We start from the raw sequence: 24,972 nt of genomic DNA, 5'->3' as shown, positions 1-24,972 counted from the left end.
TTTTTTTTTAAATGCGGAATATAAACACAACACTGAATTGTTTTTTGTTTTTTTGTTTTTTTTTATGATGGACGTGTTTTAAAGCATCTGAGGCGTTTTATCGGCGAGTTAAAAGCAGGCAGAATGACGTGAACGGATTAGCACTCGGAGATAAACATTGAAATCGCACTCGGCACATTCCCGCAGTCTTATCAGCTGCTTAAATGGAGCAAATAAATGTGGAAAGTTTTGATAAAGGAACAGAAAGTAAATGGCGAGAGGCTGAGGGATGGAAAGAGCGCAGCGTGAGCTGCAGCAGTGACCATGTGACCATGCAAATGCATTTTAAAAATGTTACTTTCACGCCTCTTCGGTCACTTTTATACACCGGAGAGTTGGAGCAAGCTTTTAGGGACCTGTCTGATTCATTTCTCTTTTCTAAAACTGCTTTACATTTTGCATTACATCATACTGCATCGTCAGCACCGCACATCTGACACTCCTTTATATGGACATCTTCCTTGTGGCAAGTGTGTCAAAACAACTAGACGCACAAAACAGTTCGACATGAAAGACCAGGTGACGTTTTTTTTTTTCCAATCTCCATCTGATCAGTTTCAGCGAGTCTGTCCTCAGTGTAGCTGCAGATTCCTGGAGCCTGGTGTGACCTCCTGCTCTTGTATAGCATTATATATCGCTCAAGATCTGAGATGCTTTTCTGCTCACCACGGTTGCACAGACTGGTCATTCGAGTTTTCATATCCTCCCTGCGAAGTCTGGTCACCAAACAAAGCGTTTCCGTAAACAGAACCGCCGCCCGCTGGATGGTTTTGTTTTTGGCATCATTCTGACCCATAAACTCCAGGGGCTAAAAATCAGGAGATTTCTGAAATACTCGCAGCGGCCCATCTGGCACCGGCAATCATGCCAGTGCTAAAGCGATCACGGAGATTATTTCTCCATTCTGATCCTGATCTGTATCCGCATGCTTTTATGCATTCTACTGCTGCCACATGATTGGCTGATTAGAGAACTTCATGAATAATCAGATGTACGTTTGTTCCTAATAAAGTGGTCAGGGAATGTATGAGTATATTATACATGAAGTATATTTATGCTATTCCCCAGTTTGCACTCTGGCACATGTTACATTTACACTTTAGAAGGAGTTACTGCACTTCTTATATTTACTGTTGTCGTTTACGTTGTATATTCATGCGCCGTAAGATCTACAGTACTGAGTCACCGGAGTTACATTCCTTGCGTGTTCGGGCAAAGTTGGACCAAATAAAAAAACACCTTGAATATGATTCATTGACTGCGAGAGAGGGGGTAAAAAAAGCTATTTCCTATTACTTCAGTCCGTATTTTCTATCCCTGAATGTTTTGGGGTTTAAATGCGAGTTGTGTTCTGGAAGCTAGTGGGAAAACCCTGTCTCGGACACTTTGAATTAAGAAACATTTGGCAACCTTGGAGGTGCAAACTTCACGCAGGATTATATAATGGGAATGGCGCTTCCAGAAAACCAGCGCATAACCCGGTTCTGAATATGAGGAACTTTTCCTCACGTAAATACAGCCCTTTTTGTTTTTTTGTTTTGTTTTTTTGTGGACTCTTACTGATACTTTTAGACGGCGTCTTTGTGAACGAACTGCACTTCTAATGTAACACAGACACCCATCATCTCTCGCTCTCTTTCTCTCTCTCCACGGCGCTCTCACACCCCCTCCTACTGTACGTCCCTGTAAATTCTCCCGGCGCTTTTGGCAACGGCCAGCCCTCATGATTTCATCAGGGAAATAAATGACTTAGAGAAGATAAAGTGCTCCGGCTGTGACAGTAGAGAGCGGAGGAGGCTTTCCTCAGTGCCAAGATAATCGGAAGAAGAGGCCGAAACGTTTTATCTGCTCTAAGCACTCCGAGCTGAGAAAGAGGCCACCAATCCCCGCTCTGTCTGATCCACTCAGATAAGTGGTGCCGCCTCCCCATTTTTTCATCCCCCTGAGATAGGGTGAGCATCTAAGAGGAGTTATTTATTTATTTATTTTATTTTGGGGGGGGAGGAGGAAAATGTCAGCATCAAAGAGTCTCTGTGTGTAAACCTGAAATATCTGGAAATTTAAAAAAATAAATAATGAAAAAGATGCCTGATTGGAGTAAACCAAACCACATCGACCATGCCAGCACTCCTGTCCAAGTTATCAGGAGTCGGTAAGGATTTTCTCCGAAAACATTATCGGCATGTGCTTCATCTGCGTACCTTTTTGTACATCTGGAGGATTTAAAAACGACACTAGGTAAACAACATTGTCGGGCAGGTTTCCATGACGACCTGCAGAATGGCGTAACGATTTCACGCCAGCTATCCTGCCGTAAGAGTTCAATACATTTACGTTCATCTTGTATTATTTTATAGCTTAAAGAAATCAAAGTAAACATCGCTGAATTCGCGGCATGTCAGAATGACCGTGATTACTAGATGAAAACGCGGACGTTCTATGCGGTGCCGTTCACGTCCTCGTCCTCGGAATTGTGCGTTTCTAAAATGTATCCGTGTTGATGACTGAAGAATACATAATTACAACATCAAATCATGTTTTTATGTTGTCGCTAAACATCAGGTACCAATAACATGTTTTCAATGTTTATCGGAAAATTCCGAGTTTACAAGTCGTAATTACGAGCTCTGCGATGACGTGAACTCTTTTCACAAGTCGGAATCTCATGAGTACAGTAATTACGACATGCCATGGACTCGGTTTGCTGTAGGTTACAGACATGACCCGCTAACCCTGCTCACTTCCTGTTTATGCCGGATCATGTTTCTGATTGGCTCTCGATGGTGAAATATGTAAATCTGCACAATAGCATTATGATCTATGATCACTTTACACTGCTACTACTGGTTTAGGATCGACCTGACGTACTGTACGATCGAGCGTGCGTTCTGCTGGTCCCTGAACGTCTTCAACATGGCGGACGGGATGGAATTCACCACCCGTAACTCTTCTTTTCATCCGTTCTCCGTGTTAGCTTGAGAAAAGAAAACATTAATGAGAAGAGACGAATAACAGTGGCTCACAAATCTCTGTGCTGTGAACATTTATAGCGCGATATTAATGAGAGAGAACAGCTGCGCTTCCTGAGCCATTATTAGACATGTTTACAGTAGCAGCTGTTTAAGACACGTCCACTTTAATATTTAATGTCTGGGTCGGGTGTTCGGCGCGCTATTAATTATCACGATGACGAGAGACGCATTAGTAAACATCCCTCAGGTTGAATCGTCCTGGAGAGGTGCATGATGGGCCGTCGTGTTGAACACGCACATGGATTAACGCTGAGGGTTTTTTAATTATGGCGCGTTATTAGCGCTGGTTTTGCACCGTGTGAGCAGGAAGCGTCGTGCTAGTCGTCAAATCCTGAGATAAACGTCACGTAGGAAACTAACAGGAAGAACGATGGATGACGAGGGTGTAAATCCTCCGAGAGACTTGTGATGTGTGTGTGAAAACTTGCACCATTGCATCATATAGTCTTACCGTGTGTGTGAGTATTATTTCAGTACATGACTTCAGGTGTTCTTGTACACTCTGTGTTTGATGCGATCCCGGCTGGCGTAATCTCGTCCTCTGCTTCCTCTTCCGAGCAGGAGAGCGGCCTCGGAGCGTTGACTGATGGGGATAAACAAAAATCTCATGGCATAAAATACTGTCTACCCTCGTAACCTATTAAATCAAGGCTGTTTTTAGAAATGGATAAGATAATAAATCACCACTACAATAATATATAGTCCACTATCATGATTTTTAGGACTCGATTAGGTGTTGCTCCTGACACGCCCAATCCAACACGGCTGACGTTGACGGGGTCAGCACACGGCCCGGAAAAAATGGAATTTACACACTTTATTTGTTGGAAAAATTATAAATATAAATAGAAAAAAATATATATGGAAAAGGACAGTTTAGCTCTGAAGTCACTTGTTGTTGTTGTTGTTGTTGTTGTTGTTGTTGTCCAAATAATTATTCTTTTTTTTAAAAATATATATATTTATTTATTTATTTATTTATTTATTTATTTATTTATTTATCTAGGATTTTTTTTATAACAATTCATGTGAGTTAAACTACGTGCAGTAATTGCTATATTGTATTAAATTTATAAACGTAAAATTGATACTCTCATGCAATTTCAGACCTAAACCACGTACAGTAATTACTGTACTATATTTATTAAAAACATCTAAATAATTTTGACACCCAATATATTTTAGCCCTAAAATAAAGTTGTTTTTTTTCAGCAATAATGGCAGTAATAATCTGTTCCAATAATTGTGCTCACTTAACAATTTGGTGGTCTGCCCCCAGACGTGCCATGTTCTAAGCTGTAGAACACGTCTAGATGTAAATATCAGGAAATAAAAGATGCAAGATGTGAGCTGTACATCTACATGTGAGTATCAGAAAAATCATTAAATACTCTGAATTCCCCGCTAAGCTAATCAAGACGTTTTCGCCTCGGGTTACAGCACGCTAGCCCTCGACTGCGATGCTAAATTCTGTGAACACCTTCTACTTTAGCAGCTCTGAAAAAAGTCTCGCCTCAGGCAGAAAAACTTCTGCAGCCAACTGGGAAAGAAGCTGAGGTGTGCAGCGTGTGCCGCGTCCATACCAAACCCCAGGAAGAGGAAAAAAGCTTCGGTGTGTTCAGCGTCCATCTAAAGCGGAGTGCTGGAGCGAACGCTGAGAGATCCAACTGAGGAATAAAAAGTTTAGACGGTACGGATGTTTCGTCGTTTTTGATCATTTCAGTCAACCGATAAAGGTCATGTCTGGTAGTTGGTGCTCTTTGGACCTTCCAGTGGCCATAATTACATTTAGAGTCATTTTATAATCCCTGTATAAATTGAAGCATTTACCAACAATTTTTCATGAATTCTAAATCAAATGTAAGAATTTTGTCTTAATATGACATAAATATGAAATGTTCCTTAATACTTTTTTTAATAACACAGTTTATGTAGCACAATGTGGCTTTTTTCCTATTATTATTATTATTATTATTATTATTATTATTATTATTATTATTATTATTATTGTCGGTATTATTATTATTATTATTATTATTATTATTATTATTATTATTATTATTTTGGATTTTACACATTTCTTTTCAGATAAAAGCCCATACAAGTGGATTTTTTTTATTATTATTTATTTATTTATTTACAGGTGCATCAAAACAAGGACTAGCAGATTTAAGAATAGTTTCTTCCCAAAAGCTATTACCATGATAAACAAACACATGTACTGAGTCCACAGCATATGTATATATTGTCTCAAACTGTGCATTTCATAGTACCTCCGCCATCCACCCTAATATCTATCTATCGTGCATATATCTTGCATATATTGTATATCTTGTTTATTTATTTTGTTTATTTATCTTATTTATTTATCTGTGTATTATCTGTTTATTCTTCTTGTGTATTGAATGTATATGTTTGCACGGAACAAAAAGGAGTGGCTCTTAATTTCATTGTACATGTGTATAGTGACAATAAAAGGCATTCATTCATTCATTCATTCATTATTTATTTTTTAGTTTAGTCTTCTTTCTTTCTCTCTGACTTCAACAGCCATCATCTTCTTGTCTGCCTAACATTCAACGCTCTCTCTCTCTCTCTCTCTCTCTCTCTCTCTCTCTCTCTCTCTCTCTCTCTCTCTCTCTCTCTCTAATTGTGATCTATAGAGTGTCTTATTTATTTATTTATTTATATATATTTATATATATATATGACACTACAGAGTGGACAGTGACTTAAAGGACGTGCAAAAATACCTTTGCTGTAAAGCAACTTAACACTTGATAATTCGTACCAAAGACATAACAATTCGTGTGCTACATCTCATAAACAGCAATTATCTAATTGTCGAATCATTTATTATTCCAAGCTTCTACGGCACATGATCCCGTTCATTAAGACTTGTTAAATTACATGAATTTGTAGCTTTTTTTAGCTTCCTCAAACCCTTCAGTCATATTAATTCACACTGTAGGTGCTTAATGAGTCTGTTAGCACTTTTTTCATATATATATATATATATATATATATATATATATATATATATATATATATATATATATATATATATATATATATATATATATATATATATATTATATATATATATTATATATCAAAGAAGAATGAGAAGAATGACTTTATTTTCTTCTGCCCATAAGAACAAATTGATGCTCTGTAGAGTTTCCTAGTAAAGCAGTGTGATAAGGGCGCGTTTGAATAAATGGTCAGAATATAAATAGAACGAGCACCAGGAAGGATTCATACAGAGACGTCTCAGCGCTGGCGAATCGGAACACTGTAAAGAAACACATAACATTACTTTAATTGTAATGTTGTTATGCTTTACGTGCAAAACCGATCAACAGTGCGTCAGACTTTTACAAAGAACTGAAACGGGCACCAGCTGCACTGCAGGAACGACCCACAGGAAGCGGAGAACGTGGAGGATGCGGCTTTGTGTGGATATTCAGTCTCACTCCGCATTAGGAAAACCGACTAATTATCTCTAATGAGGTCGGCTGGTCAGGAGCCCAGGAGACGGAGAGCGCAGTCGCTAGCTGCCAGTCAAAACAACTATTTTGATAACCTCTTGCTCGGCTTACATTACAGCAGCATTCGGCAGACGCCCTTATCCAGAGCAACTTATTATCTCTTTTATACAACTGCGCAGGAGAGGGGTAAGGGCCTTGCTCAGGGGCCCAACAGCGGCAGCTTGGCAGTGCTGGGATTTGACCTCATGACCTTCTGATCAGAAGTCCAACGTCTTATCCACTTCCCATTCCGCTGAGCTAACACTAACCAAATGGGATTTTCACCAAAACGATATTATTTTATTCTTCAAATTAGATCAGGAAATGTTATTTTTAGACAACAAAACAAAAAAACTTTAATAAGGCCCTGAAAAGTACTTTCTGCACTTTTCAGTTTCATTAGATGACTGAGTGCTCTAGGGTGCAGAGCGCTCTACATCATACTGCTTCCTTTATTTAGCTATTTATACACGACATTTACTGCACAGCGCACAGAAACCTTACGATAAGCCTTCGAATGTAACTTTATTATCTTGCCACGTTACTCGTTAGCTACTAGCACGTGACAAATCTTTCTGAAGGCTTGTTATTGAATAAATTTTTTTTTTTTGACACTTTGTTTTCGTATCCAGAACGTGAGGTCTGCAGTCATCTTTTGGACATAGAGACTTCTCCAGCGCATTTTCAAAGTCTTCCAGCGTCACGTCATTGAAGAGGCAGCGGGTGCAAGTACGAGAAAACGTGAACGAGAGAAAACGACTAAAGCATGAACTCAGAACATAAACGCTGGAGCACAAGTAAACAGGCAGACTAGAGCATGGCTGTGGAACACATGAATACACAAACAGTAGCTTGACAATGAGTTGCTCAAACACTAGAATGTAAACAGTGGGTATTTAAAGTGTACTTAAAATAAAAGTGTACTTAAAGCGTACTTCTTTCCTATTTGGAATTTTCACACTGCTCGCACTATTTATACGACAAAACGGCATAATTAGTCCGCAAGCACGCGAATTGGGACGCACCTCGTTTAGTTTTTTTAAATCCGTTACGCCGGTAAAAAGTTTGCTAAAAAGTTTCTCGTTCGTTTGTTATAATATAAGATCAAATGCTTTCTCTCTGTAATTGCGGAAACGTGTGCAAAGCTGCGACGATGTAGCGAGAGCTGTAAGATGGATGACGAGTCTAGAGTATGTTGCATGTCACATGACCAGGTCACTAATCATGCTCACCTGTGTCTCATTATGTCTTGTTAGCACCACTGCTTCAGTTCCAGATTTATTGGTCAAGTTTGTGGTTTGTTGCGAGTCCTCAATGTTCTCGCTTATACGGTAGTGTGTATGTTTCTTACCTCATATCTGTAGGTACTGTTTTGTTCGTACTTTCCACGATAAACGACCCGCGCTTGCGTCCGTCTCCGGCTACCGGTTCGTGCCGAGGTGATAAACGGGAGTGTGTCGTTTGTTTAAGTCCACGCAGTAGGTTATGTATTAATGGTGTAAAATTGTGAGGTGGACTGTCTGGCAAGATTTTCGCATTTCAGCCAGCGCCTGTACTGTGTAATTGCGAAGCAGCTGAGCCAAGCGTCTTGGTGCTTTAACAAGAACCTCAATGAATGAGTCATCGTGCTCCAAAGGAAAAAAGGACAAAAATAACTAATCAGTGTGCAGTCTGCACCACACGCGTCTCACGTTCTGTACACAAGAAATGTACGGAAGTTTCACATCCAGCCGAGTCTTCCCACGATGAACTCGTATAACCCTGCTGAATGAAAGCTTATTTACAGCTACACAGCCAATCAGAGACGAGTATTGCCATTTGGCCGTGCTGTAGAATATCTTCCGACAGCTTTATATTTACATTAAACACACCAACTAGATTGAAATTATATTTAGAACTGCTATAAACATGCCACAATGCATCAATGGAAACCGTACATAAGCTGACGTATGCAAATTCACATCCTTCATGTTTGTTAATGCATTCAGCAAAAGTGTTGATGCTTGTTGTCATGGCTACAAAGTATCATGACTCTGGTCGCACCGGCCAGCCAATCAGAAGCGAGCGATTGCATTTGGCTGCGGTCTGGAATACCCTAGGATGGCTTTATAAGTGCTGTAAATAGGGTAACATTGGCAAGATGATGTAAGATGTTGTGGCGTTATACATTGTATGTTAACGTTACTATGACACTGTTGCGTCACTGGATGTAAACATATGAGAGTGTTGTTCATGACGTGGTTATAATGTGGTTTAGTCACTCTAATGATGCAGAGGTCGAGTAAAGTATAACTTTGTGCTTACACCACAGCTTTTCTTACGTATTATTAAAAAAGCAACGTATCATCGTTATATTCAGCTAACGTTTCAATCCAAATCAACCGGGATCATCATACTATACTGTAGTTGTTGCTATGGTTACATCTCAGAGCGCATTATCTAACGTTTCTGTGCATTATATCTAAAAAAATAATAATAATAATAAATTTAAAAAAACCATGTCTGTCTTGTTATTTATTGTTGTCATTTTAGTGGTGTGATAACTGTCATTAATGCTCGTTGTCATGGTTACACAGCACTGATAATGTGAATTGATTTCGAACTGTCGGTGAAATATAGACCGAATCTATGAAGCGTCCCGACATGAGAAACTAGCACACCTTCCAGCCAATCACAAACGAGTATTTTGACTCGTTTATCGATAGATTTGTGTACGTCGTGAAAGTTAACGAAACTGTTGTCATATGCATGGTGTGTTTATAAACGTGAAATAAACATCTTATTGTACTGTAGTTTGTTTATGACAAGGTTATGTCACGCTAATGACGCAGATGTGTAACGGTCATGTCTTTCGTCGTTATAACATCATGCGTGGGGGGCGGGGTTTGAATTATTAGCACGAATTTATAAATGTTTAACAATAAATGAGCCGTTAATAAACCCTGATTCGCAGAACACTGACAGTGTTGTGGCAGGTAGAGCATTTTGGATGCACTCGCTAACTTTTAAGATGGAGAGACTTGTCTCGTCCCTGTATGACACCGGCGATGAAAGCGCTAGCTGAGAGAACGTCTTGGTTATCAGAACAATTGCAAGTGATGTGTGGGTTCGTGATGGAAAAATGGTAGGAATGAATAAAGAGGATAATTGTTGTGTGGAAGGTTATAATCTCTGCCATGTGGAGAAAAAGAGCGAATACTTTTTGTATTCGGCGCTTGGGTGTGTATAACATGTAATTAGCCGTTCAGCTAGTGACGGACTGAAATTACGCCGTGTCAAATCATGTCACAGAGTTAAAAAGTAGGAGTGTGACGCATCGGCACGGTCCGTATCCGTATCTGTATTGGATGGAACAGGGGGTGGGAACTGCGATGCAATGCAGCGGGGCACTTTCCAAAATAAAAACAAACAGGGCTCCTACAAATCACATCTGTATTAAAACACATACAATACCTGTTTATTCTGAATAATGTATTCGTATTTGGTTGCGCCCCTGTCGTCACGTCTTCAAAGTCGACTTGACGATACGAGAAGACGCGTCCGCTGTGCACCGAGTAGGATGTTCTTTTCACACGGGTGTACCGCCCGTGCTCACACTCCTGTCTCAGTCATACAGCTGCGCATCACCTCCTGAAGTTTTCCTCCCTGCTTTTCTCCAGCCGAATAAAAATGACCCTCGCACACAACTCGTCTATATGGTAATATTACTTTATACTACACACACAACCGCGGGAACAATATCATACACGCCATACACTCTCTCGCCTGTAAACCCGTCTCCACGTGCGCCGTGAAATCCAGCGCGTGTTTATTGTTTAGCGGCTCTTCTCCAATTGGGGGTGTGTTTGTTTTTTTTGCATAAGCAAATATAACAAAATGAGGAATGGGAAGATCGAATAGAGTGACGATTTGCATTAGAATCGGTTGTATTTTTCATTTCATACACCGCAAATGCAACAAATCTACGACGTCAAATGTAACGGTTTATAAATTCATCTCCCGCTAGGCTTCTGTTATGTACAGTCAAGAGTCGACTTCATAGAAATGGAAATAAATATAGTGCAGACATTTTGCCAGCAGCTTTATACAAGCACAGGAAACACTGCTGCTTTATCTAGTGATGGCATGTGATATTTGGACCTATCAGAAACAGGGGGGTGGAGTCAGAATTACTGTAATGATGCAGTAATTAGGAGTTCTGTTTGGAAGCGGCTGTGGATCAGGTGGTAGAGCGGGTTGTCCACTAATCGTAGTGTTGGCGGTTCGATTCCCGGCCCGCGTGACTCCACATGCCGAAGCGTCCTTAGGTAAGACGCTGAACCCCGAGTTGCTCCCGATGGAAAGTTAGCGCCTTGCATGGCAGCTCTGCTACCACTGGTGTGTGTGAACGGGTGAATGAGAACCAGTGTAGAACCCCTAAGGTTAAAAAAGCACTACATAAGTGCAGACCGTTTACCATCTTTTTTCTTCAAGATATCTTTGCTTTTCTCTTTAAAGGTTTAATATGTGGATTGGATTATTTATTTATTTTTATTTCTTACCAGTACAAAGTTTTGACAAATATATTTAAGCAATGGCATCAGCATTATAGAGCTTATTAGGTGGCTGAGAAAAGCTGTTTGGAAAATCAGGGTCAGCAGGTCTCCTGTCAGTCTTTTTATAAACACGCCCCCTTCAATCCGCCCCTATTTCAGTCATTTGGAAAGGAAAAGATAGCAGTTCGGAATTTGCCAGGTTTCAGCTGATTATCACCTACAAGTGTTGGCTAGTTAGCACAGGATTAAGCTAGCAAAGACAAGAAACTTTATAAAACTAGAATAACACCATAGAATAGTAGCAATTTCCCACCATTGAGATATGCATTATTGGTGAGATAAATTTAGAAGCATTTGTAAACACAATCTGTAGAAAGTGTTACTGTTTAAATGGCTGGCTTTGCATAACAAAAACATGCAAAGTAGATATGTTTTCATCACTTTTGAGAGCCACGTAAGGCAATACTCTGGATGAACCACCTTCATAGAAATGGCTCCCATGCTAGCTTAATCCTTCACTAACTAGCCAATACTCATAGGTGATGATCAGATGAAAAACTCATGAGAGCTCATTAAAGACAATGAGGACAGTGAAGGCCCTCTTAACTCGTCTCCCAAATGCAGTACAACAAATGTCGGGTACTTTTATCATCTACAGCTATAACCGATTCAGGAAACGGGCTTAATCAATAAACCGCGCTACCTTGTTGCTTGAAAGTGATGTCATGACAATCCTTGGTTATGCTAACTTGAACCGAACCCATCTGGTCACCGTGGATTATGGGGACTTGGCTTTGTGTACAAGGAGTAAAAAGAAATCATTCCAATGTTGTCGTTGTTCTTCACCTACTTACCCACTAGAGTGCCAATCTTAACTAATCTAGACTAATCCACCTTCGAGTATACCACCGATATTGAAATTGCCACACCAAAAAAAAAAAAAAGCAAAAATGCTTCGTGGAAATACTTGGTTGTGTAATGTGTGGGGTAAAAAAAAAACATACCAATGCAGTTTATTTTTTACTTCCTAGGACATTCGGTTTGTGCTTTCACCATGTTTAAGGGCTGGTTCACTTCTTGTCACCGAGCCGATTTAAGAGCGTGTTGTTTTTCAGAAAAACTCACTTGGGTGTGACTCAGTTTTATGTCCTTAATGGAGCATATGGAGAAAAGGTCAGCCTTCCTTATTTCCCCTCCTGCTTTAGAGACGGAGTGTACATTATCCTTCCTCCTCACTGAAGCTCAACACACTGTGGTGGTTAGGGATTTTATAGCTGAGGTAACTCGGCTCATTCTTCATCTCAGTGCACTTTTTAATCATATAATTCTAATGATAATCCACACTGTATTTGTCACATCTGTCTGGAATAGTACACCTGGGAACCACACAGGAAATTGGCTGCATAGCATCTGGTTAATTTTCTTCACATATTAGTCATGAGAGAACGTTCTGGAATATGAAATCCAGCATCAGAAAGATATCTGTTGGCTGATAAGGTCTCTTTAAATGCTGTAAGATACAAACCACATTCATATGATCAGACTAGCCTAAGGTTTTTGTTTGTTTGTTTGTTTGTTTGTTTCTACCTTTGTGACCATTCAGAACTAGTCAAGCTTTCTGTGGGAGTGTTCAAAGCTTCTTCAGCAGAAGGTGAGATTGGTCAAACGTTTGTGCTGATGGGTGGGATTGGTCAGAATTCCTTTGGGACTGTGTTTGCGTTGACTTGGTCAGAATCCCTGCAAAAGTGGGTGGGATTGGTCAGAATCCCTGCAAAAGTGGGTGGGATTGGTCAGAATCCCTGCCAGAGTGGGTGGGATTGATTCCGGCAGTAGGGTGCATGATTGGTCAAACTTTCTGCTGGACCAGGCAGAATTAGTAAAATTCTGCAGTGGTAGTGGATGGGATTGATCAAATTTTCTGTGGTAGCAAGTGGGACTGTACTCCTTTTGGTCTCCTTTTGGAGTGGGTGGGATTCATCAAATGTTCTGTGGGAGGGATTGGTTAGAATTTCTTCAGGAGAAGACAGGATTGGTAAAACTATCTGTGGGAGTGGGTGGTATTGATTAAAGTTTCTGCAGTAGCGGGCAGAATTAGTTAAACTTTCCGCTGTAGCAGATGGGATTGGTCAGAATTCCTTCAGAAACAGGTAGGATTGGTCAAACTTTCCGCAGGACTGGTATGATTTTATTTATTTATTTCTTTTAGCAGGGGGGTGATATTGTAGTGGGATTAGCATGTATAGCGGTCCAAGTTAGTTGAGATGTGCCAACATCTCATATTTACCTGGATGATATTTCCTCATCATCCTGCTGGGAAAATCATTTGCAGGCAAAACATTACCCTGGCTTTTAAAATCCCTTCAGAAAAATATCTTACAGGTAATATATAAGCACTGTGTGATGGTACAGACACATCTACTAAAGACTGACGGAAACAAAAAAGGCTTTCAAGTCTTTTAACTATTGGAATATTCAATAGACCGGGCAGCTCAGCCCCTGGGGGCCATGGCTTGTTTTTTACATGTTGAACATTCCTACTAATTTGGCATGCAGTGCATCGTGTCAGTGCGTGCCCGCTTCCTTTAGAAATCCGAGCTTGCTCAGATGAACAGGGGGGAGTGGAGTAGATCCTCCTCTAACATTTCAGTAAAGCTCTGGGAATTTTATCTTGCGTGTCCGAGATGATCCAGTGCCCGGCTCCTGGTAGAGCAGTTCATTAAGCCTGAGACTGTTGGAATGTCAGTACAGGATTCTCCTGCTGTGAGGAACAAGCTTACCTTCATCACATGATCAAAGGGACATGTGTGCACAGCGCTGGGGAAGGCACCCTGAAGGGAGAGGAGAAGAAATACAGAAGTGTTAATGGTGAATAACACAGTAGATCCATCTTTTATTTAATTAATGAGTAAAGACTTTTCCACTGCAATTGACGTGGTCCTGAAGCAAAATGTTTTATTCTCGTGTGACTCAAAAACTCTCTCACTATTAAATGAACAGAATTCTAATTAGCCCACTGGCAGCAATGCTAATGACATCATCTACACAGATGACATCATTGCGTATTCAGTTGCAAACAAATAAATGAATTAAAAGAATAAATGAAGCCATCCCACTACTCGCATCTCGGATAACCTCAGGCTGAGCATTAACAATGGAAACTATTTTTAGTTCCTGTTGCTGCAGGACCCTTTTGTTGGGAAACAGCTATAAAACCGTTGCCTTGGTTACTTGCTTACAGAAAAATGGACATACAGTATAACACTGAGTTGCATAAGAAAATCATTTACTATAACCATTATGATAGAGTTCAATAATTATTATTGTAATTATTTAATACAGTACATGTCTATAATAGAGATCATTACTTGAAAGGTTTCTGGAAAGGAAAAGTAAAGGAAATGTCAAGGTGTATATTTTTAGCCAATTTTCTTTTATTTTTTTTAAACATGGACAAGCAAGTTGTTACTCATATTTATATGAAACAGTCAGAACTGGACTACTGCAGCACACTACTCCTGGGCCTCCCAGCCAGCTCCATCAATCCCCTTCAGATGATTCAGAATTCAGTAGCATGCCTTGTTTTCAACCAGCTCAGAAGGACCCATGTCACACCCGTCTTCATCTCCCTCCACTGGCTTCCTGTAGCCGCCCGCATCAAATTCAAGGCCTTGATGCTCACATACTAAACCTTGTCTGGAACAGCACCCCTTTACCTCAGCACCCTCCTTCAGGATTATGTTCCCTCACGCAATCTGCGATTGGTTAACGACCGACATCGCTACTCAGCGATGTATGAGGTCCCTTTCCAGAACCTTCAAACTGACTGTCCCTCAGGGGAGGAATGAAATTCCGACCTCAATCAATGGGGCAGTGGTGGCTTGACGGTTAAGGTTCTGCGTTACCGATCAGAAAGTCATCAGTTCAAGCCCTAGCACTACAAGGCTCTGGGTTACTGATTGAAAGGTCGGGGGTTCAAGCCCCAGCACTGCCAAGCTGCTTCTGTCGGGCCCTCTCTGCTCCAGCCGTATCATGACTCTGCGCTCTGACCCCCAACTTCATAACATGCTGGGATATGCGAAGAAAACAATAATTTCACTGTGCTGTAATGTATATGTGACCGTTAAAGTCTCATTAACATTATCCGGACAGCAGAATCCATTACCGTCTTCAAAAAACAGCTTTATAAAAAAAAAAAAAACATTCTCTTACACCTACTCTGTGCACTTTGCTTCTCTAGAGCTTCATTAAAAAAATCTTGTATGATAGCATTTGTAAGTCGCTTTGGATAAAAGCATTTGCGGAATGAATAAATGTAAATACATGTAAATGTATTCCTGTGGTAATGAGTGGACTTTGTCAGAGTTCCTACAGGAATGGGTTGGATTGGTCAGAATTCCTTCTGGAGCGGATAGGATTGGTCGGAATCCCTTTGGCTAAATGACCTCAGTGCAGCTCAATGTAGGAATAAAGGGGTCTGATCCAATGGTTTGGTTTTTGTTCTGCCAATTTCTATTTTTTTGTAAGGAAGTATGGGTTTGTTTGGGTGTTTTTTTCTGTGAGAATGAATGGTATTGGCCTTTTTTATTATTATTATTTTGCCTCCTGAATGTGATGTTACATGTACAGTAAGTGTTAATTGGTGTTGCACTCTTTCCGTGGCTGCGTTTCAAATGCTGTTTTATTGGCCATGCAGTGCACTATATAGAGTCTACAATACCTTCATCTAATATCCCGTGTAGTGAGAAAATGTAGTGACTCAGAAGCTGTTTGGAATTTAATAAATATGTGTATATATATATTAAAAACTGAGATGGCAAGTTGTTGCATTACAAGCTCATTACAATGGATAAATAAATAAATATATAGTTCATTATAATCTGAGTATTATACTTTCTCATGATTCGTGTTACTTAAAAAGTGGCACAGTATTTAACTTCTGTGGTTCATGCATACAAACATGCAGCGTCCATTAAATGCTAAAGTGGAATATTTTTGGACCTCAATTCCACATGGACGTTCTCGATGTGGTTGCTGGGACAACGGTTGCTGCGATGGCCTTGGGACTGAAATTACCACGTGCAGGTCTGCACTCGGGTCTCCTTTAGTGAACAGTGGACTAGTTCAACACACAGACTTCATATTAAACCATAATGAACTTTCCTTTACTCTCACACTATCCGTCGTGACCCAGATGAGGACGGGTTCCCTTCTGAGTCCGGTTCCTCTCAAGGTTTCTTCCTCGTATCATCTCAGGGAGTTTTTCCTCACCACCGTCTCGCTCAATAGGGATAAATTCACACACTTAAAATCTCTACCCTGTGTTTATATGTTTCTGTAAAGCTGCTTTGAGACGACGTCCGTCGTTAAAAGCGATGTACAAATCAAATTGAATGGAATTGAATTGAAGTATGGCAAGACTCCAGGCAGCATGGGAATACACAAAGTAATCAATGGGCAACAAGGAAGAGGTGAAGATAATCAGAAAAAGAAACCAATGACAGGATGAGTGGTGGGAACCAAAACAAAAGAAACATGACTGCATGATGCTTGTCACCATGGTAACCACAATACAACTATTAGCATGCATTTACATTTGGCATTGTATTTTCATTTTTTCCACACCCATTTTTTGTTTACACGTGTATGCAGCAGCAGGAATGAGGCAAGAGGAGAGTTTTAAAACTTTTTGTGAAAGTGTCAAGAGGCATGGTGTTTTTTTTTTTTTGGTTTTTTTCCCCCCTCCAGATTTTACCTCAAGGTCACAAGTGAGGGAAAAGTGAGAAAAACAAACATGAAGGATAAAGTGCTGGTGAAAAATGAGTCTTGTTATTGAGCAAATATGAGGAGATTTATGATGTCGATGCAGAAAATATTTCATCGACAGTCTTTATTTCATGCATTACTGACAATAATAAATCTAATCTAGAGAGCTAGGCTAGTCACGATGCACGTTTCCCAGTGATCAGTTTTCGGGTGTCGCTGGGTTTATTATTCACATTTGAATTCCCCTTGTGGAGCTTTTCCTTTTCTTAATAAACATTCTGATGTTTTGCCCCCACTCTGCTTTCCGGTGACAAGCTCGATGGCATTTGCCAGCAGTAGCAGCTGCTGTTGTTTCTTATGCACAAGTGAGACACCTGTGAAATTAATCAAAACGTCAAAATGCGATATGGGTGCATCATACAGATTTCTCACCGAAGGCACGCTGTAATTAAGAATCTCAGGGTCACGCGGTCCGTAGGCGCTGTTGCTTTTACAGCATTTTTCAGTTGGCTTGACATTTTGACCGTTACAAAACACACGTTGTGTGTGTGTGGGGAAATATGAGCAACTTCAGAAACACATTCAGAAGAAATGATGATCTTTGACCCGAGGGGAAAGTCAGAATTGATTTCTTTGGATAATCTCCACCATCCTTCCACTCCTGGTCAATACTGCAGCTGTAATCACCTCTGTGTCGCTCGGAGTGAGCTGTTTACTAACACTCTCTTCATTAGTTTTCGTGCTGAAGATAAACCCAACGAATTTAACACTTCAGGAATGCTTGCTATTTTGTCTGTAGCGCATCAATATTTATGCAGAATGAATCCTTTTTAAACATAGCATTTAACTGAAATAATATATATTTTTAAATGATTTATTTATTTGTTTGTTTGTTTTTGTTTATTTATAGTTTAATTATTATATCTTTGTAATATTAATTCTATATCTTTATCATTTAGGTCATTTATTTATTGACATTTTACATTTACTATATTTGTACATTTCTTTTACTATTTTATTTTAAGCATTTAACATTTTTATTATTTGTTTATTACTCTTTATTTGTTTTTTTGTTTTTTCTGACATGATTCCTTTCACGTGTGATTCCAGCACACGATTAATTTATTTTCGTATGTGATTCTTACATTTGATTCATTTATTTGCGCGTGATTCTGACACGATTCATTTGATTTCACACGTGATTTTTACACGATTATTTTACTTTCACGTGTGATTCTTACTATATTTAAAATTTTACGTTATTTATTTATTCTGACATATGATTCATGTACTTTCACATGTGATTCTGACACATGATCCATTTTTCACGTGATTCTTACACGATTCATTTTTCCCATGTGATTCAAACACATGATTCATTTTTCACATGTGATTCTTACACATGCTTTATTTATTTTGTCCATGATTTTTTTTTTTTTTTTACAAATGATTCATATGTTAATTGTTGACCTTTCACGTGGCTTTATTTATTCATTATTTTACATAATCACGTGAAAAACAAGCTCGTATGTCACATGGATCTTAAGGGTTCAGCATCACTTCAGCTTGCACAGCCATTTTTTTTTCCCTGAAAGCTATTCTACAATAACAATGACAGAATAGTTATATGGTGTATTTTTATTTCCCACTCGGTCGTGGAAGGGAAAGTGTTCTGTGAGCAGTTCCAGAAAGTCAGCTTCCTGCAGTGCGGCTGGTCAGGATATGGTTATCTCAGCCCACACGCAGGCACTTGCTCACTGCTAGCAGGTGTGTGAGATCATTTGAATGTTTTTAAAACAGGGTGCAATTTTAGATTTTTCACATCATGCGTGATTTTGGGCTCCGGACCCGGCTGTCAGGATTTACAGCAGTCACAGCTCTAATGTCCAACTTGTCCAAAAAAAAAACCCAGCACTGTTATTACGAGAGTATATCGAGAATGTCCCGCTCTTCAACGATAAACTGTTCCTAAAAATCAAAATTGGTGTTTTTTGTAAGAATGTTGTAGCTGTCCATTAGTGTTACTGACACCAAAACGATGCACGACGCATACTCGTGACAATCTTTATGTCCGTCCAGCTAAATAATCTCTAGAAAATTGTTTTGCTCTTCTCGCTATACAATAGCAGCTTGCTAGCTAACTAGCTGCAGTAGCAGTTCTGTATCCAGTTAGCAGTAGTATCAGTTTATCTTGTTCGCAGTTAATTGCAGAGAATCACAGTAGTATCAAGGTGAGCATACTTAACAAAATAAATAATGACAAAACAGGAAGTCGATGGTTGACTGATTTCCACAGCAGCCAATAGCGTTCAAGATGGCATTATCGGTTAAAGAAGCTTTCATTAAAACTTCACGTTCAGCTAGGTGACTAAGCTACTGTCAGGTTTGTTTCGACTGGGCGGACGTGTGGCGTACTTCCGACGCTTTTGGTTGACGTGGAAATTTAGTCAACATGACGTCGCAATGACTTCCTGTTAAGAAAGGAAATAAACAAATCAGCCATTTCGTGAGCGTTTTACTGTGATTTGTTTTCACCGCAATGCTAATTCTTAAGCGAGCGAATACATTTGCATCAAATGAATCTACTGCCCGTCTCACGATCTGTCACGACCCTTGCTTCCTCGTTTGTTTATTATTATTTGTAGAGAGAGACGAATGACAGGAGGAAGAAATAACACGTCGTTATTATTTTTATTCCTCCGATGAGACCTTGCGATGCAGTGCGTTGCTCAACGCTAATAGTTTCTGTCAAGCTGTTGATTGGTATTAGATTTGAGCCTCCGATCTAACGTTTCCACCCGCCTGAGTCTGCAGACCAAAGAGACAAAATCTTTCGAGGAGCCATTTTATCCCCGTAACTGCGGAAACGTTTTTATTTTCTGTTTACCGGCCTTGCAATCACGAGTCAATGATATGAAATAAATAACTCCGGTGGACAGACGGAGAGGATGAAAACACTTTCTGTTTAGCCTCCTTTCCTCGGCTCGTGTAGGAAAGGGAAATGTGTTTACTCCGGTTATTGTGATAGATCGTCGAACGCGGATCGTTTCCTCTCAGCAGCACGTCTCGCTTTCACGCCGTTTTAAAGACAGACTGGTTCTGCCTTTTTAAAATATGTGACTGCGCGCGAAAAAGCATGACCCAACGTGACTTTCAGAGCGCACCGGAGAGTAATAAACATGAGTGACGGCGATGTCACGGGGTTCCGCGGTGTGGAAAGTTCTATCAGAATCTTAAAAACAGACGGAACAAACCTCATGAAGGAGCTCGTCAGGAGAGCGCACCACATCGTGTGCTGAAGTGTACGATTAAAACTTAATGACGAGTCAAATATCTACACTGTTTCTTGCTCAATCACTTTTAGAGCAAGAAAGAATCGCTTTTATAAGCGTCCGTTATCGTGATTTTCTTGTCAGTTATTCTTCAGTTACTGTTACAAACCCAAAGTCGATTATTTTCCTAACTGACTAAACCCAAATCATCCGAATTTGTCACTTTTGCTATGTTAGTTACCTAATTTAGTCACGTAAAATGCAGCTTCTTTTCACACCACAAGAGGGCGATGATAAGAATAAATAATAAGAATTAAGCATAAATGATAGTGTGCTCTGTTTTGCGCCCCCTGGTGACCGTTTATGCCACTTACAAGAAAAAAAAAAACAACTCCTGACTGACATATTAATCTATCTATATATATTTTCCTAATTGTCAGGTGACGTCACGTATCGGACTTTAGGACTTACACGTTAACTTAGGACTTAACACCACTTTCCCGAGACTCCAGTAATGATATTCAGAGAGAAAGGTCGATGTTAACAGGAGGGTTGGACTAATTAACCGAGAGGAAATTAATCCACAAACGGATTAGTCCAAGTGCAGCAGTCAGACACCCGTCTTGCCCCCGGACCTCGTTCTCTTATCAGTGTCTTGACATTTCCCCCTCAGCCGGCCCAGGCCACTTCTACCTGACATTTCACAGTCCGATCCTCAGAGCTCCTCATTAACGACCTGTGACTCCTGCAGTCACTAACCTTTCCTGCTTCATTGTTACTGCGCATTTCTTAATGACCGCCACCGCCGCGGGCAGGTTTTAGAGCCGTGGATTTATGCTCATTACTGTTAAAAGTCTTGTTTTGGTAGAATTTTCAAACATTTCTAACTCCGTTCGTTTTTTTTTTCCCCAGTTATTATTAGAACTCGTAGCAAAGGTGACGAAAATAGTGTACACTTCAGTACCTTATAAGTGCGTTAAGAATCCGGTTGATGAATTTTGCAGAACTGCAGCTCTGACAGTAGTGCAGGTTTCTATAGTGGAAACAGATTCCTGCATCCTATCGCGGTTCCCATGACAGCAAGCACTCACGTTTGTTTTCATTCCTATCATGACCGTCCTTGCGAATAGCAACCCTAGTTAGCATTAGGGGTGGGTGATATGACAAAAACAATACACAATTATTTGTAATTTATTAAAAACATTTTTTTAAAAGAATTTTAAGATATCACACCAACAATATCTCAAAGTGCATTGTGACTTAATTTACCATGATATTGAGGTTATATTGTCATATCCTATCGCCCAATCCTAGCTAAGCATGCTAAGGACCCAAACGTACCCTGAACACATACACCTCACTACGCGAAGAAGATTTCGCACGTCAGATATGTGTTACGGTAAAATTTATAACGCAGTACAAGCTGCATTATGAAGGGGGCGCTATAGTCAGGTAAGGGCAGAAGCAGGTTTCTCCACCGTCAATTGTCTTGGAGAAAGTTTCCAAAACTCATGCGCTGGCACATCTGGCCACGTCTGTCGTGATCTCACAAACAGTGGAAGAACCAAGCTTATAGCTAGCAGACGGAACTCTGTGGCTAGTCCCCATCACCAGGTAACATGCTAGCCACTAAGAGTTCCAGTGGGCACATGGGAGCACAGTGGGATTCCTCCTGTCTGATACATCTCTGCTGGAAAACAAACCCTAATAAATACCATCACACAAATTCTAATGGCTTCCATTACAAATACCAGTACAAACCATTGCAAACCATTTACCATTATTGGTCCTTAATCATATCCACTAGACGTAACATGCCACCAGTAGTAGGCAACAAATTATCAGTAGAGACCCACAGGGATCCTTACAGTTTATATTAAAACCAATACAATTCCCATTAAAACCATTACAAATTCTCTGAGTGTTTCTATTGTTTCTTTTTCGGCAGGAACGGTTGAACGCGTTGAGGAAGCTTGTCATTTTTCATAGCGCATACATGCAGACACGTTCACTTGTGCGTACACATTTTCATTTTATGTTCCCGTTATATCCAGTGCCTTTAATCAAGAGTCGTACTTGGCGTGTAATTATACAGACAGAAATCTGAACCTGTCACGGCTATGGAGAACAATTAGCACCAAAACCTCATTAACCTCGTTTTGTATGCGACGTAATTGTGCAATTAATTTTCCCTTAAATCACAAACGATCCTCCTCATTTGGAATCTTAGTATAGCAGAGCGTCGGTATGCTTCTGTCCAAAAATGGATTCCAAATCAGTATTACATTTTGTTCAACTTGTAACATGCATGAATCAACAGCTGTTTTTAATGTCCTGAAATTATGTAGCCACACTTCCTGATTTGTTATTTGTTTGTTTTGTAAGTTTGTTTGTTTGTTTTCCTGGTGAGGACAGAATGCCAAACGTTTTCTGATTGCAATTACGCACTCATTGTCTCCTCAATCAACGGGTTTGTGCAATTTGCATCTTTGTCCAACACTAAATGAAGCGTTAATCGTTAATGGGTGACTGTGGCTCAGGTGGTAGAGCGGGCTGTCCAATAATCGTAGGGTTGGGGGTTTGATTCCTGACCCACATGACTCCACATGACCCCACATGCCAAAGTGTCCTTGTGTCCAAGACACTGAGCCCCAAGTTGCCCCTGATGCTAGCTAGCTCTGCTACCATTGGGGTGTGTGTGTGAATGAGTCAGTGTAAATCGCTTTGTAGAACCACTAAGGTTAAAAAAAAAAACCCCGCAATTTACCATTAATCCCGCTGCAGAAGTGGACGTTCTTACAGCAGGTTGAGGAACTCGAGGTAAAAAGCCACTCATCTAGGGTGACCATATTCTGCTTTTCCGAAAAGAGGACTCCTTTTAGGACACCTTAATCGCCTTCAAAACAGTGTTACTGCGAATGCAGACTTTAATACACTGAAAGAGACATACTATTAGCATCACATAAAAATATATATATATATATATATATAAGTTGTTTTCACTCTGCCCACTTTTGACGCTCTATCCTACATTCTTTTGAATGTCCGTGGAATCAAATAAAACATCAGATGCCGCGAGTGAACCTTCTATCATTATGTACACATTTGAATTCCCGTGTAATACGAAGCTATGTGATAACATGGAATTATAAACGACCTTATATGGTCATGGGCGTTGTTTCAACTCAGCTGTCGTTCGCGGCTATTGTCAAGCAACTGTTTGACGCCGAACACAACAGCGCTTCAGCTTCGCACGTTCGCTGAGCGAAGGCTAACGGTTAAGAGGCAGGAATTTGGCTAATATTTGCTGCAAGCCTTTTATAATCGATCGGTTGGTGTTCGAGAAGGCGGGACTTCCAGAGAGGGGTTAAAGCGATGCAAACACGCGCACACGTGATCCAGTATTGGACCATAAGCACATCATAATGACACTAAAGCTGAATCCTGGACATTTTCTCAAATTTAGAAATCCCGACCGGACGCTTTCTTAAGGTCTGAAAAAGAGGACGTGTCCGGGGGGAAAAAAGAGGACGTATGGCTGAGATTTTTCTCAGCGCTTAGTCTACAGTAAATCGATGATAGATCTGAGAGTTCTGCCCGTGGTTTAACATCCATCACTTTCTCAATTAGCTACTGATTAAGCTGGGACCTATCGCCTTTTCATTATAAAATAAAAAAAAAGCTTGTGTGGCTGAAGGACCGCTGTGCTAATGCTAATGCAGTCAATCACCATCGCTTAGGGAAACAAAAACATAACCGACACCTTCTGACCAATCAGAATCCAGATTCAACCGTGCTGCCTGTAATTATAAAAAGTAGTACAGTTTGCCGAGCTACAAGAGTTCTGATTCTGTTATATATCAACGTTACGTGTATTTTATACACAGCTCACGTACGTGGTTGGAAAGTTAAACTCTCAGGAGGGAATGTACTTTTAATATTACAATATTTTACCTGGAAAACCGAGGAGTTACATCATCTAAATATAGACTGCCATTAAGCTGCAGCTGCGTGCGGTAATATTATGCAAATGACTTTCCAGAAATGAGTGCGGAAACGGGGAAAAAGAGATTATATCATATTTAAGTACAATACAAACACACCGTTTTTATTTATTTATGTATTTATTTATTTAATTCTTTTCAGGCATTTTTCACCTAGGTGTTCAGCACTAGCACTGTACATTCGCAGTTATGGATGCAATTTGGACTGACCTCGTTAAAATATCAAATAAATCTCAGACTCAGAAAAGTGTATAAGGAATAAATAAATATGATCAACAATAATAGACGAAATGAGTAAGTAGGATGTGTGCGCAGGTTTGACTTTGAATCTACGTATCGGGATCTACGACCTGTACACCTGCTAATTGATGCAGTTATTCAGTCAGCCAATCATGTGGCAAAGCACTGCGCATACATAAAATCATGCAGATACAGGTATAATAGAAGAAATGGTTTATATCATGAGTGAACAAAGAACAGACACGTTCCATCCCACATAGCCATCCCTGTCTACGACCGAGCTAATGTTCTACAAGATGTAATGGTGAAATAGCCAGAGGCGTAGCTGAAGCACAGGCAAGGCAGGCAATTGCTTGGGGCTCCAAGTTCTGAGATGGCCCCCTGAAGGCCAACATGAAGTCCAGGAAAATGTCAGATCTTAAAGTGCGGAACTCCCCAAAAATCTCAGAAGGGTGATGTACACGTCTACGGCAGGACACTACTACTATGTGTGAGAAAATGTGATGAAATGCCCTAATGGATGCCCTTCAAATAAACAAACGAGATAAAGTGCCCTC

This window comes from Ictalurus punctatus, chromosome 25 (genome assembly GCF_001660625.3).
Source record: "Ictalurus punctatus breed USDA103 chromosome 25, Coco_2.0, whole genome shotgun sequence".
NCBI lineage: Eukaryota > Metazoa > Chordata > Actinopteri > Siluriformes > Ictaluridae > Ictalurus > Ictalurus punctatus.
This window is presented reverse-complemented; position numbering follows the sequence as displayed.